This window comes from Erinaceus europaeus, chromosome 18 (assembly GCF_950295315.1).
Source record: "Erinaceus europaeus chromosome 18, mEriEur2.1, whole genome shotgun sequence".
NCBI classification, from domain to species: Eukaryota; Metazoa; Chordata; class Mammalia; order Eulipotyphla; family Erinaceidae; genus Erinaceus; species Erinaceus europaeus.
Genome location: NC_080179.1, coordinates 75,255,336 through 75,272,106, shown reverse-complemented (window position 1 = coordinate 75,272,106; position 16,771 = coordinate 75,255,336).

Sequence of the window (16,771 nt, the reverse complement as noted above, 5' to 3'; positions counted from 1 at the left end):
CGCTCCGGGAGAGCGCGGGAAGCCGTCGGGGCCGGCAGGGGCGAGCGGGCGGCGTGCGTCCCCGGGTGCGGTGCGGTGCGGTGCGGTGCGGTGCGGGCGGGCGGGCAGTGGCGCGCCCCGCACGCGTCGGGCTGACAGCCGGGTGCGCCTGGCCGTGGGGGCGCCGCAGTGTGCGCCCCGCTTTGCCCGGCGTCCCAGCCTGCTGGACCGGCCACCCCTGGCGGCGGGGACATGTGGCCTCGGCCGGGTCCGCCCCGGGCTGCCCGGGACCGTGCGGGGGACCGTGCGGGTCGCCCCCGTGCTGGCCTGTCCGGTGCCAACCGCGGGGCCGGCCGGTGCGCCGCGTCCCGCCCAGCCCCGGCCCCCGGCCCCCTGGAATTTGGGGAGCCCCGCAGCGCAGCCGGGCCGCACAGCTGGAGAGTTAAGACCGACCGACCAAGCGCAGCGCAGCCCGAGGCCGCTCCCACCCGCCTGCTACCCCGTGCGGGACGCCTCCGCCTGGGGTCCGTCCGTCTGTCCTCCCGCGGCGCCCTGGGACGCAGCCGGCACCTTCCTCTGTGTCCGAGGAAGCGGCCGGGCGGGCGTGCAGCCCCTTTGCGGCGTGCGGGGAGGTGCGGGATGCCTCCTGCCCTGGGCCGCCCTGACCCGGGAGGGGCTTCACTTCGGACGGAGGCTCCTTGAGCTCCTGCCAGAGCCCCCGGCTGCGGTAATCGTTTGGCGTGTCTGTGAGTGTGCGTGTGTGTGTGCGCGTGTGTGCGTGTGCGTGTGAGTGTGTGTGTGCGCGTGTGTGCGTGCGTGTGAGTGTGTGTGTGCGCGTGTGTGCGTGTGAGTGTGTGTGCGTGTGAGTGTGTGCGTGTGTGTGCGTGTGTGCGTGTGAGTGCGTGTGCGTGTGTGTGTGCGCGTGTGTGTGCGCGTGTGTGCGCGTGTGTGCGTGTGAGTGTGTGTGTGTGAGTGTGTGTGTGTGTGTGTGTGTGCGTGTGAGCGTGAGAGTGTGTGCGCGTGTGTGTGTGCGCGCGTGTGTGAGTGTGTGTGTGTGTGCGTGTGTGTGTGTGTGTGAGTGTGTGTGTGTGAGTGTGTGTGTGTGTGAGTGTGTGTGAGTGTGTGTGTGTGTGCGTGTGTGTGTGAGTGTGTGAGTGTATGTGAGTGTGTGTGTGTGAGTGTGTGTGTGTGTGAGTGTGTGTGTGAGTGTGTGTGTGTGTGTGTGAGTGTGTGTGAGTGTGTGTGAGTGTGTGAGTGAGTGTGTGTGTGAGTGTGTGCGCGCGCGTGTGTGTGTGTGTGTGAGTGTGTGCGTGTGTGAGTGTGTGTGAGTGTGTGTGTGTGTGTGAGTGTGTGCGTGTGTGAGTGTGTGTGTGTGAGTGTGTGCGTGTGTGAGTGTGTGTGTGCGCGCGCGTGTGTGCGTGTGAGTGTGAGAGTGTGTGTGCACGTGTGGTGTGTGCATGTGTGCGCTTATGTGTCCGTGTGTGCGCGTGTGCGCGTGTGTGTGTGCGTTTCTGCGTGTGTCTGTGTGTGCGTGTGTGTGCATGTGTGCGCTTATGTGTCCGTGTGTGTGCGTGTGTGTGTGTGTACGTTTCTGCGTGTGTGTGTTTGCGTGTGCGTGTGTGTGCATGTGTGCGTGTGTGTGTTGCTCCCACAAGGAAAACAAGCTCATCAAAGGCTGTGGCTGGTGGCGTGAGTGTGGACGTTTATGGGGTAAGCTGGGCCCTGGGGTGTGATTAAGCTCAGCGGGTGTCTCACTTGAATTCATGCCGCTGGAGTCACCAGACCGGAGTTGGGGTGAGTGTCTTGCCTTGGTTGGTGTAAGACACCATCGTCCTTGTCAAGTGCTCCTGACAGCACCGGGAACCGGAATTGGCGCGTATGCCAACGTGTTGGCTGCATTTGATCTTGCACACTTTCTGGAGTGTTGGGTGTTTCTGTGAGGACACGGTATCCCCGAGGATGCTGGTTGATTTCTTGTTGTGCCCAAGGGTGTGTTTGCCTTGGCTTTCCACCTCGACGGGTGCCGGCGGGCCGGGAACTGGTGCATTTTCTGTTCCCTTAGGTGCTGGCCCTCTCTGTCTCATTTTTTATTAGCAGCTGGGGGTGACATACTTTCAAGGGTGTGCCCTCCACAGCTGGGGGACAGTGTGGATCCTTTCCAGCCCTTTACAGGAGTCAAAAGAGCATCTGCTTTGGAAAATAAAGATGGGGCTAGTGTGGCCCGATTGGTTTTTCTGTTGTGCCCTGTTTTAGGAAGGGGGCAGCGGAGGAAGCTGCTGCCATTGTTTTGACCTGAGAACGAGGAGTACCCGGAGGGTGTGAGGGACCCCAGCAAGACCATCTGGAAAATGTCTTCCTATTGTTGATTTTTTTTTTTCATTTTTCTTTTTTTTTAAAAAAATATTTATTTATTCTCTTTTGCTGCCCTTTTTTTTTATTGTTGTAGTTATTGTTGTTATTGATGTCGTCATTGTTGGCTAGGACAGAGAGAAATGGAGAGAGGAGGGGAAGACAGAGAGGGGGAGAGAAAGACAGACACCTGCAGACCTGCTTCACCGCCTGTGAAGCGACTCCCCTGCAGGTGGGGAGCCGGGGGCTCGAACCGGGATCCTGACGCCGGTCCGTGAGCTTCGCGCCACATGTGCTTAAACCGCTGTGCTACCGCCGGCTCCCTTTTTTTTTTTTTAATTTCTTTATTGGGGAATTAATGTTTTACATTCGACAGTAAATACAATAGTGTGTACCTATATAACATTTCCCAGTTTTCCATATAACAATACCCCCACTAGGCCTATTTCTTTTTTGACTCAACATGAGGTCATATGATTGAAAGTTTGGTTGGGGAGTCGGGCTGTAGCGCAGCGGGTTGAGCGCAGGTGGCGCAAAGCACAAGGACCGGCATAAGGATCCCGGTTCGAGCCCCGGCTCCCCACCTGCAGGGAAGTCGCTTCACAGGTGGTGAAGCAGGTCTGCAGGTGTCTGTCTTTCTCTCCCCCTCTCTGTCTTCCCCTCGTCTCTCCATTTCTCTCTGTCCTATGCAATAATAACTACAACAATAAAACAACAAGGGCAACAAAAGGGAATAAATAAAATAAATATTAAAAAAAAAAAGAAAGTTTGGTTGACTTGTGGCTTCATTTGGGGGAAAGTGTTTGAACTTTGGGTGTCTAAAAAAAGTGCTCCATATAACATTTAGACTGAGAAGGAGTAGCAGTGTTCTGGCGAAAAAGGGAAGAAAAGAAAGATTGAAACATTCTTTGCTCTAATATTCTAAAATATTACAGCAAAGATAGTAAGTGAAGGGGCCAGGTGGTGGCGCACCTGGTTAAGTGCACACATCACAGTGCTCAAGGGCCAGGGTTCAAGCCACTGGTCCTGCAGGGGGAAAGCTTCACAAGTGTTAAAACACGGCTGCCACTGTCTCTCTGTTTCTCTCCCTCTCTATCACCCCCTTCTCTCTCGATTTCTGGCTGTCTCTATCCAATAAATAAATAAAGATAATTTAAAAAAAGAGAAAAAAGTGTTCAGTGTTAAAAAAAAAAAAAGACAGTGGAAATCAAAAGGGAAGGGGGAGATATGGAGGGAGAGAGACAGAGAGACGCCTGCAGCCCTGCTTCACCACTCGTGATGCTTTTCACCCTGCAGGTGGGGACTTGAACCTGCGTCCTTGCGAAGTGTAGCATGTGCGCGCAACCGGGGTGCACAACCACCTGGCCCCCCCGATCTCTCTCTCTCTATCCAATAAATAAATAAATACCTTAAAGTGTCCAGGCAGTGGCACAACTGGTTAAGAGCACACACTAGCGTGCCCAAGGACTCAGGTTCGAGCTCCTGGTCCCCACCTGCAGGGGGAAAGCTTCACTCCTGGTGAGGCAGGGCTGCAGGGGTCGTTTTGTCTATTTCCCTCTCTATTCCACCCTCTCTCTGTCTCTGTCCTATAATAAATATATAAATGTGGTTTTAAGAGAAGTGTTAAAAAATAAATTTTAAAAAGTAAGTGAAGGGGAAAATAGGGTTACCCAGGAACATCTTCATTTAAGAAAAGTATATTCATAATTCAAGAGTGAGCTTTTGCTTCATATATTTTTAATGTTATATTTTTATTATTTATTTATTTTGGATAACAAATGAAATTTTATTTGGAGGCCAGTTATTTTATTTATTTATTTATTTTTCCAGAGCACTTACTCAGCTATGGTGGTAGGGACTGAACCTGGGACTTTGACTTCGGAGCCTCAGGCATGAGAGTCTCTTTGCATAACCATCATGCTATCTACCCTAACCTCTTTCTTTCCTTTCCTTTTCTCTTCTCTTCTTTTTTTGTTGCCTCCAGGGTTACTGCTGGGGCTCGGTGCCTGCACCATGAATCCACTGCTCCTGGAGACCCTTTCTTTTCCCTTTGTTGCCCTTGTTGTTTTTTTTTTTTTTTTTTTTTTTTCCGTTGTTGTGGTCGAGAGAGGAGGGGAAGACAGAGCTGGGGAGAGAAAGACAGACACCTGCAGACCTGCTTCACTGCATGTGAAGCGACCTCTCCGCAGGTAGGGAGCCGGGGCTTGAGCCAGGATTCTTGCATGGGTCCTTGCACTTTGTACTGTGTGTGTTTCACCCAGTGCACGACCGCTCAGGCCCCTAAAATTTTTCCTTTAGACATATTGGTATCCTTTCCCCCCATTTGATATAGGTTGACAGCTCATTTTCTTGTACCAGGGGTGAGGTGAGGGATAGTTAAAGAAATCTGACGGCCTCCTCCGCTCTTTCTCCCTGGACCTCATTTATGTGAGCAAGGCCACTGACCTTTTTTGAAAGACATACAGGTTTTTGTGATTCCCCTTTCTCCCCTGCCTCCAATTCTGGCAGGAAAGGGCAGTGAAGTGACTAAAAGGAGAAAAACAAAGTTCAAGGGGAATCGAAAATTGGGTAATTCTCCCTTGAATGACCAAGTGTGTACTTTACTCTGTCATGTGACTTTGTTGTTATCAAGAAACAAGTCAGGACATGAAAACCCTGAAAACTGGGGGGGTTGGGGGGGGCGAAAAAGGACAGTGAGGGGTTGTGGGGAATGGCGCTGGGGCTGCCGGGCTTTCACTCCGTTTTAGTGGCTTGTTTCAAGTCCTCACTCCTTGCCTGCCTGTGCCCTGCTCTGCCCTCAGGCTCCCAACCAGTGTCCCCGGGAGTGTGCTTTGCCCAAAGTCAGACCCATTTTGGGGGGCCAGGAGGTGTCTCACCTAGTAGACATACACAGTCTCACAGGCTAGGACCCAGGTTCAAGTCCCTAGTTCCCTGGTGGGGGTGGGGGAGCTTCATGAGCAGTGCAGTGGTGTTGCACTGTCTTTCCTGTCCCTCACCTTAACATCTAAAAGGATAAAATAAGGGAGTCGTGCAGACACTGAGCCCCTGGTGATAACCCTGATGGCAAAACAGACAAATAAATAAAAACATATCAGCTGTTTTCTTTATCACTTAAAAAAAAAAATCTTAGTTCAAACACAAGTCGAACCTGAAATGGAATTGGAGTATTACACCCAAGTAAAAGACTCTGGGGTGGGTGGGTGGGTGGGTAGGAAAATACAGGTCCATGAAGGATGATGAATGACATAGTGGGGGTTGTACTGTTAAATGGGAATCTGGGGAATGTTATGCATGTACAAACTATTGTATTCACTGTTGAATGTAAAGCATTAATTCCCCAATAAAGAAATAAATTATTTTTAAAAAAAAGATGTAAAGAAAAAGACATTGTAAGGTGGAAGTGAGAAGCAGGGTGTTTAGGAGGACAGGCAGTGTCCTGAGGTTAGCGTGATGCTCATGCACTTGAAGAGGGTGGTGACAGAGACCCCCCCCCCAAAAAAAAAAAAATCTTAGTATTTCTCTCACAAAGTTTTTGGTAATGGGTACGGTTCCCGGCTTATACAGAGAAGTGTGGGTGACAGTTAATTGGGAGGTCTTACTTAACAAGTTCTTTTTTTCCTTGGGGGATATGTTTTGACATTCTAAGATCCCTGGACGCCTTAAAGTGGTGATCGTGGGAGCCGCCCTACATCAGCTGTAGCTATAATGAAATGCGATGTATTAACTAGTGAGAGAACCAGAGCGTCACCTGGTATGTGCGACGCTGGGGCTCAAACTCAGGACCTCATGCTCAAGGCTCCCACACAGACCTCTCTGGCTGCTAGATTTTATTAGATTAGTGTCCCTCCCTCCCTCCCCCCACACCAGAGAGAAACAAAGAACCAGGAAGAGAGACAAGGTCCCCACAGTACTGAATGAAGCTTCTCACTGTGTGCTGGGGCCCAGGCTTGAACCTGGGCTGTCCACATGGCAGCGCAGCACACATCCACGCCAGCTGTTCGGGGGGGTCCTGTGGACTCTTGTTTTCTGGTAAACAGTGGGAGGGGGAGGAGCGACAGAAGAGGGGTGCTGCAGCATTCATTGCCTGCCACTCACCAGCCTGTCCCTTTGCATGGTGTCTCCCGCGTGTTGGCTGGGACACTTTAAGGCGTGCCCCCTCCCGGGTGAGCTGTCTTCCTGCCCTTTCCCCCCACGTTTATCCTTTGCCACAGTGGGGTCACTTTAGTAAACTCCGGTTTCTGGGCTGCCGGAAGACTGGCCTTGAGAGTGTTTTCCCTTGGGACGGTGGTGTGCACACAGCTAACCCACAGGGCAGTAGCCGCAGGGGCAGAGTGTCGTTGCCAGTGTCCACTGACCGCTTCCCGCATGCCGGCTAGTCAGACGGCCACCTGAACTCCGTCCCTACGAACATGGGCCAGTTAACTCTCCCTGAATGACCAAGTGGGATCTCCTTTGCTTTCTTTTTAAAAACATTTACTTTAATGGAAGACATAGAGAAAAAGATACAGATGGAGAAAGAGGGGGATGGGGAGGGCGAGACAGACACCATGGCACTGTGCAGCTCTGGCTTAGGGTGGTGCTGGGGATTGACCCTGTGACCTCAAACTCTCAGGCATCACAGCCATTTGCATAACCATTATGCTATCTCTTCAACCCCGATTTCTTTTTGTAATTGGGGAAACTGAGGCTCACCTTGGTGCTGCTCCCATGGAGGCCCACAGCACAGGGAAGCAGTGGCGGAGCTGAGGTTTGAAGGATCAGTGTCTGAACACCCCCCACCCCCCTAGAGCCGGTTCAGAAATTGTATATATTTTTTTTCTTTCTCTCCCCCAGCACTGTGCAGCTCTGGCTTCTGGTGGTTCTAGGAATTGAACTTGGGACTTTATTTATTTATTTATTATTATTATTTAAAATTTCTTTATTGGGGAATTAATGTTTTACATTAACAGTAAATACAATAGTTTGTACATGCATAACATTTTCCAGTTTTCCATATAACAATACACCCCCCACTAGGTCCTCTGTCATCCTTCTTGGACCTGTATTCTCCCCACCCACCCACCCCAGAGTCTTTTACTTTGGTGCAATACGCCAATTCCAGTTCAGGTTCTACTTGTGTTTTCTTTTCATTTATTTATTTTTTAATATTTATTTATTCACTTTTGTTGCCCTTGTTGTTTTATTGTTGTATTTATTATTACTGTTGTTGTTATTGATGTCGTCATTGTTGGATAGGACAGAGAGAAATGGAGAGAGGAGGGGGAAGCCAGAGAGGGGGAGAGAAAGACAGACACCTGCAGACCTGCTTCACCACCTGGGAAGCGACTCCCCTGCAGGTGGGGAGCCGGGGCTCGAACCGGGATTCTTACGCCGGTCCTTGTGCTTTGCGCCACCTGCGCTTAACCCACTGCGCCGCCGCCCGGCTCCCAGAAAGAAAATGTTTTTCTGTGCTAGCAAAATAGCTCACGTGGTGAGTGTGCTGCCTTGGCGTGCACAGCTTAGTGGCTAGAGAAAGGGTCTTAAAAAATCCTACAGTGGCGGGGTACATAGCATAATGGCTATGTGAACTGACTCTCATGCCTGAGGCTCCATCAAGTCACAGGTTCAACCCCCTGCACCACCGTAAGCCAGAACTGAACAGTGTTCTGGTAAAAAAAAAAAAAAAAAATCCTACAGTGCACAGTACAGACCCCAGCAGAGGCATCGCACCCCCAGTTTCAGAGTGTGGGGGTTGAGGGCTCTGACTAGGTGATGCCTCTGGTAGCAGTGCAGCTGGTGGCAGTGCAGCTGGTTTGAATTCCTCTCCTCCAAGGAAGCTGCGGACCTGGAGCCCAGAGCCCCTCCTTTCTTATGTAGAGGAGTGGAAGAAACTTTTCACTGAGGCTGCCCCGGCAGTGGGGAAAAGTCATCTTCCTCCCCACCAGCTTCCTCTGGGCTTCATTTGCAATTGCCTGCGTTTATTTACATTGAAATACCCGGAACATTTACATGTCAACAGTAGCTGAAACCTCTGCTCCTCTGACTGGTGAGACCTGGCCTCCTGGGGGAGGACCCCCAGTCGGTGGGAGCGGCCCCTCCTCACTTCCTTCCCTACCTCAAGTTGCTCCTCCACTCTGGGCTGGGGAGATACAGCAGCTTGCTAGCCCACAGGATTAGTGTGTGAGGGTCCCGGGTTCAGTTTCTTGCTTGGCATTGTGTCAGAGCTGAATGGTGCTCTGGTCTCTCTTCTTATCATGGCAATTAATGCATATATATAATATTAATGCATATATATAATATTAATGCATATATATATATATATATATATAACTAGAGCACTGCTCAGCTCTGGCTTAATGTGGTGCTGGGGATTGAACCTAGGACCTCAGAGCCTCAGAGAGGAAAGTCTTTTGCATAAGCCATTATGTAGTCTTTTTTTTATATTCTTTTTTTTTATATTTATCTATTTATTCCCTTTTGTTACCCTTGTTGTTTTATTGTTGTAGTTATTATTGTTGTTGTTGTTATTGATGTAGTTGTTGTTGGATAGGACAGAGAGAAATGGAGAGAGGAGGGGAAGACAGAGAGGGGGAGAGAAAGACAGACACACTTGCGCAGGTGGCGCAAAGCACAAGGACCGGCATAAGGATCCTGGTTCGAACCCCGGCTCCCCACCTGCAGGAGAGTCGCTTCACAGGCGGTGAAGCAGGTCTGCAGGTGTCTCTCTTTCTCTCCTCCTCTCTGTCTTCCCCTCCTCTCTCCATTTCTCTCTGTCCTATCCAACAACGACAACAACAATAATAACTACAACAATAAAAAACAACAAGGGCAACAAAAGAGAATAAATAAATAAAATAAATATTAAAAAAAAAAAAAAAAAAAAAAAAAAGAAAGACAGACACCTGCAGACCTGCTTCACCGCCTCAGGTGGGGAGCCGGGGGCTCGAACCGGGATCCTTGCGCTTAACCCACTGCGCCACCGCCCGACTTCTGTCTTCAGCTTCTTTTTTCTTTTCAAATATCCTTTATTATTATTATTATTATTGGATAGAGACAGCCAGAAATTGAGAGAGGAGGAGGAGGAGACAGAGAGGGAGAGAGACCCCTGCAGCCCCTTTCCCCTGCAGGTGGGGACCAGGGGTTTGAACCCTGGTCCTTGCGCACTGTGATGTGAGCACTTAACCAGGTGAGCTGCCGCCTGGCCCCTGGTCTTCAGTTTCTATCAGCCTCCTGAGGGCTGGGCCCTCCACCCTGTGAGCAGCTGAGTGTGAGGCGGCCAGGGCCAGGGCTGGCTCAGCCTGAGTCTTGAGTCCCCCAGCGGCTGCCCTGCCCTGCCTGGCCTGAGGTGAAGGCGCACCAGGCAGCCTCCACACAGCAGGCAGCCGGGCTCAGTCAGACTCAGCCGCAGCCCCAAAGCACAAAGCCTGAACGGGACGAAGGGGTGTGCAGCCGGGCAGCTGCCTGGAGGAGGTGTCACCCCTTCCTCACTGAGGTCACTAGAGGCCAGGCCCTCCCTCACTGTGCTCGCATGACTGTTACGCTGGCTCCCCTGGCCTGAGCCTGAGTATCCGTGTGTCCTGAAGAAGGAAGGAAGGGAGTTCTGCACATTGAAGTGGCTCTCCACAGCCCGAGGTGAAGTGTGAGGCGTCTCAGAGAGCTGAGGGTTGTTAGCAATAGTGCACACGAAGGAGACGAGGCTCCAGGCTGGAGGGTTTGTGTCAGCCCTGCGGCGCTCCTGCCTGTGGCGGGTTCCTGTGGAGAGAGATCCGGTCAGCCCCAAGCCTCCAGGGGAGGGGGAGGAGGGGAGGCTGTTTGTTTAAGTATTGGTTTGTTTGTTTATTTTTACCAGAGTGCTTGCTACTCAGCTTTGGGGCTCATGTTGGGGCTGGGGATTGAACCTGGGACCTCAGAGCTTCAGGCATAACAGTCTTTTTTTTTTTTTCTTTAATATTTATTTATTCCCTTTTGTTGCCCTTGTTGTTTTATTGTTGTTGTGATTGATGTTGTCGTCGTTGGACAGGACAGAGAGAAATGGAGAGAGGAGGGGAAGACGGAGAGGGGGAGAGAAAGACAGACACCTGCAGACCTGCTGCACCGCCTGTGAAGCGACTCCCCTGCAGGTGGGGAGCCGGGGGCTCGAACCCGGATCCTTATGCTTTGCGCCATGTGAGCTTAACCCGCTGCCCACCTCCCAGGCATAACAGTCTTTTGAAGACCCATGATGATATACTCTCCCAACCCTAAAAAGACGGTGTTTTAAAAAGGACTAGGTGGCTTCATAGGAGCTGAGCATGACACACTTAGAGGGGTTCCCGAGCCAAGGGTCCAAGACCTTTTACTGACTTCCAGCCCCACTTCCAGCAAGACCTCAGGTACAAATGATTCTGCTCGGCATGGGAAAATCAACTGCCATCTCACACTGCTCTGCAAATAGTAATAACGACAATGATCATAACTTTCAGACTCTAATACAAGTATCTGCGTGGCAAGCAAAGTGGTTAGACAGACCCAGAAGCCTTTCTGCGCCCGAGAGGCCCATGGCCGGGGCTGGGAGGTGGGGTGGGCGTGAAGTCTCTGCTTGTCCCTTGCTGGTTGACCCTGGGAGAGGTCCTCGGCCTCCTTTACTCTTGGTTTCCTCGCCTCTGAAAAGAGGAGGATGGCACCACACACCTGAGGGCAGGTGTGGGCGAGGGGGCCAGGGTCCCTGCTGGCAGAGTGCAGGGTACTGGCTGATGGAGTGCAGGGTACTGCTGGCAGAGTGCAGGGTACTGGCTGATGGAGTGCAGGGTACTGCTGGCGGAGTGCAGGGTACTGGCTGATGGAGTGCAGGGTACTGCTGGCGGAGCGCAGGGTACTGCTGGCGGAGTGCAGGGTACTGCTGGCGGAGTGCAGGGTACTGCTGAGAAGCGCGAAGATGGCCTCTCAGTGAAGTGCTCACCTGGCCGGGTAGCATGAGGTTTGCGCTCAGGTGGTAGAGGGCGGCTCCTCTGGTAAGATGTTTTTCTGGAGATCTGGGGGCACGTGTGCGTGTCTTGTGGTAAAAAGAGAAATGTCCACGATACAGAGCTGGTTGTTTGACCCGTTTACATTCGAGGGGGAGAGAGAGAGAAGCAGAGCTTATGATTCTGGGGACAGAACTCAGGACCTCGTGCTCGAGAGTCCCACGCTAGATCTACTGCACCACTTTCTAGGCCACCAGTTTAGTTTTTTTTTCAAGATTTTGTTTGCTTATTAATGAGAAAGACAGGAGGAGAGAGGGAGAACCAGGCATCACTCTGGTACATGTGCTGCCGGGGATCGAACCCGGGACCTCACGCTTGAGAGTCCAGTACTTTATCCACTGTGCCACCTCTCGGACCACACCAATTTAATTTTTAAGAATTTATTTATTGGAGCCGGGTGGTGGCACACCTGGTTGAGCGCACATGTTACAGTGCACAAGGACCCAGGTTCGAGCCCCCAGTCCCCTCCTGTGGGAGGAAAGCTTCGCAAGTGGTGAAGCAGGGCTGCAAGTGTCTCTCTGTCTCTCTCCCTCTCTATCACTCCCTTTCCTCTCAATTTCTGGCTGTCTCTATCCAATAAATAAAATAAAAATAATAAAAAAATTATTTATTTTTCTTCTACTTAAATTATTGGGTAGAGACAGAGAAATTAAGAGGGAGTAGAGAGAGAGAGATACTGCTTCACTGATTCACTGCTTTTGAAGCTTCTCCTTGCAAGCGGGGATCAGAGGCGTGAACCCAGGTTCTTGTACATTCTAACGTGTGTGCTCAATCAGGTGAACCAGCACCTGGAAAATATATATATACATTGTCACTGAGGTTATCGCTGGGGCTCAGTGCCTGCACACGTGTGCACTGTTCTTGGCAAACTTTTCTTTCTATTTTGATAGGACAGAGAGGATTTTAAGAGGGGAGGAGGGAAGAGGGAGAGAGACAGATACCTGCAATGCTGGCTTCAGTGCTTGTGAAGCTCCTTCCTGTAGGTGGGGAGCAGGGACTCGAACGGGGTTCTTTCTGTGTGGTGACATGTGTGCCCTTAACAAGGTGCTCTACTGCCTAGCCCCTTCCTTGTTAAAAAAATTTTTTTTAAATATTTATTTTCCCTTTTTTTGTTTCCCTTGTTGTTTTATTGTTGTTGTTATTGATGTCGTCGTTACTGGATGGACAGAGAACTGGAGAGAGGAGGGGAAGACAGAGAGGGGGAGAGACAGACACCTGCAGACCTGCTTCACCGCCTGTGAAGCGACTCCCCTGCAGGTGGGGAGCCGGGGGCTCGAACTGGGGTCCTTAACGCCGGTCCTTGTGCTTTGCGCCACCTGCGCTTAACCTGCTGGGCTACCGCCCGACTCCCCAGGCCAAATTTTATAAACAAGTGTCTGCAGAGCGCCCACTAGGCCCCATGTTGCCTGGCTGTAAAAGCTTCCCACAGTGACAAGTGGCCCTCAATTAAGCCTCTATCAGCATTAAGGCCTGCAGTGTTGGCAAGCTTTCTTGGGGAGTGTTTGCACCCAGGGCGCCTTAGTGAGGAGTTGCGGAGTGAGTGACCCTTCGCCTGTGGCTTAATAACAACCTGTTCCCTGCACCATCATAAGCCAGAGCTGAGCAGTGCTCTGGTTAAATAATAATAATAATATTAACAGCCTGTCCTCTGGCTCTCGGGTGGGGGGGGTGCCTGTCTCAGATCTGTGACTTGTGGTTAAGCCACGCACTCTGGACTCCCCTCTTTCAAAAAGCTGCAGATTGGGCTGGGGAGACAGCATACTGATTCTGTAGAAAGACTCTCCTACTTAAGGCTCTGAGGTTCCAGGTTCAATCTCCAGCACTACCATCTGTCAGAGCTGAGCAGCACTCTGGTAAAAACAAACAGTTAAACATAAAATAAACAGCGCTATTTTCCTCTCATTTCTTGGAGACTTGAATTCACCATGTGTGCAGGTGGATAGCAGTGGACAGAGCAAGGACCCAGGTTCAAGCCTCTGGTCCCACCTAAGGAGGGCCTTCAAGAGTGGTGAAGCAGTGCGTCTGTCTTTACCCAATAAATAAGTAAAGGAAAAGAAATAAATGTATAGGGAGTCGGGCGGTAGTGCAGCGGGTTAAGCGCAGGTGGCGCAAAGCACAAGGACCGGCGTCAAGATCCCGGTTCAAGCCCCCGGCTCCCCACCTGCAGGGGAGTCGCTTCACAGGCGGTGAAGCAGGTCTGCAGGTGTCTGTCTTTCTCTCCCCCTCTCTGTCTTCCCCTCCTCTCTCCATTTCTCTCTGTCCTATCCAGCAACGACGATATCGATAACAACAACAATAATAACTACAGCAACAATGAAGAAAAACAACAAGGGCAACAAAAGGGAAAATAAGTAAATATAAAAAGATAATAATAATAAAGAAAGAAATGTATAAACAACAAAAAGAAGTAGTTGGTTGAAGCTTCAGGGAGGCTCAGGGCTCAGCCTGCTACTTAATACCAGCACCACCACTTCCATCCTCACCCAGTCCCATTCAACCCTTAGTAATGGGGAGGGGTTTCAACAAGGGGCATGTGAGGGCCTGGGAGATTCTGGTCCCTTTGTTAGATTCCTGGGGCAGAAGACAAGCCCATGGAGAATCCAGTGGGCCTGCCTGGAAGAAGCAGAGTGCTAGTTGTTTTGGGGTGTTTATGCAGTGCCTTTGGGGAAAGCTTGTCACCAGACTGTGTGCAGGACCGTGACCTGAAGTGAAGGCCACCCAGGGACAGTCTTCCTTTCAGGCATGAAGACAAGAGATGGGGTGGCCAGCCACAGAGAGGCTGCAGGGCCAGGGTGAGCCAGGTTCTGGCCCAACAGTGTCTGACGGCCTAGTGGTGCAGTGGATAAAGTGTTGGACTCTCGAGCATGAAGTCCCAGGTTCAGTCCCTGGCTTTGCGTATGTCAGAGTGATGCTCTGGTTCATGCAGAGGAGGAAATAGATCTTGAAAAAGAAACAACAGTGTTGGTAGAGCAAGGCATGCATGTGTGTGTGTTGTCATTTCTGATGCTCTCCGCTTGTCTGGATTCCCACTTGGAATGATAGGAATGCCCTCCCACCCCCAGATTGGGTCTCACACATGTGTGATTTCAGCAAAGGGGAAGCCACTGTTTAACTCTCTCTAATAATAGGGAGGCTGACAAAGGGGAGAGTTTCCTCTGTTGCCTGGGTCCTCCTAGGTGGTGCCAGGACTTACACCTGGGCTCTGCCTGTGGCAAGGCAGTGCTCTTCCCAGTGAGGTACATCTGAGGCCCTAGAAAGGCTTTCTGATTTCAGAGCAAATTCACCCCCTTGACCATCAAGTTTGTACATTCCATCCATAGGAAAGGGTGGTGCCTTACAGAAATATGCTTGCTGAAGGCCAAAGACAAGAGCCCCCACATGTGGTAGCTGGCCTTAGAGCCACGAAGTGGGTGTTTAAAGTCTGTTATGCATGCAGTGAGTAGCTGTTTTTTCTTTTCTGGCTCTCTCCTCCCTAGAGCAAACTAAGGTTTCTTGATAGCCTGAATCAATCAGAAATTGGCTATCTTCATTCTGTCACTTTGATAACATGGAGGGGGGCAGAGATAATAGTAACAGTCATGGGTAAGGAGGGAGCTTGATTTAGTGTTGGTAGAAGTGTGTGCTTGTGAAAAGAAAGGGAGCGAGGCAGGAAGCCGGCAAGGTCCCTCACCTGGGTCGTGCATCTGCCATACTCTTGGCCCAGGTTCGAACCTGGACCCCACTTCACTGGGGGAGGCTTCTGTGCTGTGCCATCTTTCCCTCTCCCCCTCTGTCTTTCTCTCTCTGAAGAAGTTGTGTAGAAGCAGTGAAGCTGAGGTGATGACAAGAGAATTCAATTAAATTGAGAGAGCAAGAGAGAAATGAGGGAGTGTGTCTACTGACATGTGCGGTCTACTTCCCTCCTACTGACATGTGCGATCTACTTCCCTCCTACTGACATGTGCGGTCTACTTCCCTCCTAGTGACATGTGCGGTCTACTTCCCTCCTAGTGACATGTACGGTCTACTTCCCTCCTACTGACATGTACGGTCTACTTCCCTCCTACTGACATGTACGGTCTACTTCCCTCCTACTGACATGTACGGTCTACTTCCCTCCTAGTGACATGTACGGTCTACTTCCCTCCTACTGACATGTACGGTCTACTTCTCTCTACTGACATGTACGGTCTACTTCCCTCCTACTGACATATACGGTCTACTTCTCTCTACTGACATGTACGGTCTACTTCCCTCCTACTGACATGTACGGTCTACTTCCCTCCTACTGACATGTGCGGTCTACTTCCCTCCTAGTGACATGTGCGGTCTACTTCCCTCCTAGTGACATGTACGGTCTACTTCCCTCCTACTGACATGTACGGTCTACTTCCCTCCTAGTGACATGTACGGTCTACTTCCCTCCTACTGACATGTACGGTCTACTTCCCTCCTAGTGACATGTACGGTCTACTTCCCTCCTACTGACATGTACGGTCTACTTCTCTCTACTGACATGTACGGTCTACTTCCCTCCTACTGACATGTACGGTCTACTTCTCTCTACTGACATGTACGGTCTACTTCCCTCCTACTGACATGTACGGTCTACTTCCCTCCTACTGACATGTACGGTCTACTTCCCTCCTACTGACATGTGCGGTCTACTTCCCTCCTACTGACATGTACGGTCTACTTCCCTCCTACTGACATGTACGGTCTACTTCCCTCCTACTGACATGTGCGGTCTACTTCCCTCCTACTGACATGTACGGTCTACTTCCCTCCTACTGACATGTACGGTCTACTTCCCTCCTACTGACATGTACGGTCTACTTCCCTCCTACTGACATGTACGGTCTACTTCCCTCCTACTGACATGTACGGTCTACTTCCCTCCTACTGACATGTGCGGTCTACTTCCCTCCTACTGACATGTACGGTCTACTTCCCTCCTACTGACATGTACGGTCTACTTCCCTCCTAGTGACATGTGCGGTCTACTTCCCTCCTAGTGACATGTGCGGTCTACTTCCCTCCTACTGACATGTACGGTCTACTTCCCTCCTACTGACATGTACGGTCTACTTCCCTCCTACTGACATGTACGGTCTACTTCTCTCTACTGACATGTACGGTCTACTTCCCTCCTACTGACATGTACGGTCTACTTCCCTCCTACTGACATGTACGGTCTACTTCCCTCCTACTGACATGTGCGGTCTACTTCCCTCCTACTGACATGTACGGTCTACTTCCCTCCTACTGACATGTACGGTCTACTTCCCTCCTACTGACATGTGCGGTCTACTTCCCTCCTACTGACATGTACGGTCTACTTCCCTCCTACTGACATGTACGGTCTACTTCCCTCCTACTGACATGTACGGTCTACTTCCCTCCTACTGACATGTACGGTCTACTTCCCTCCTACTGACATGTGCGGTCTACTTCCCTCCTACTGACATGTACGGTCTACTTCC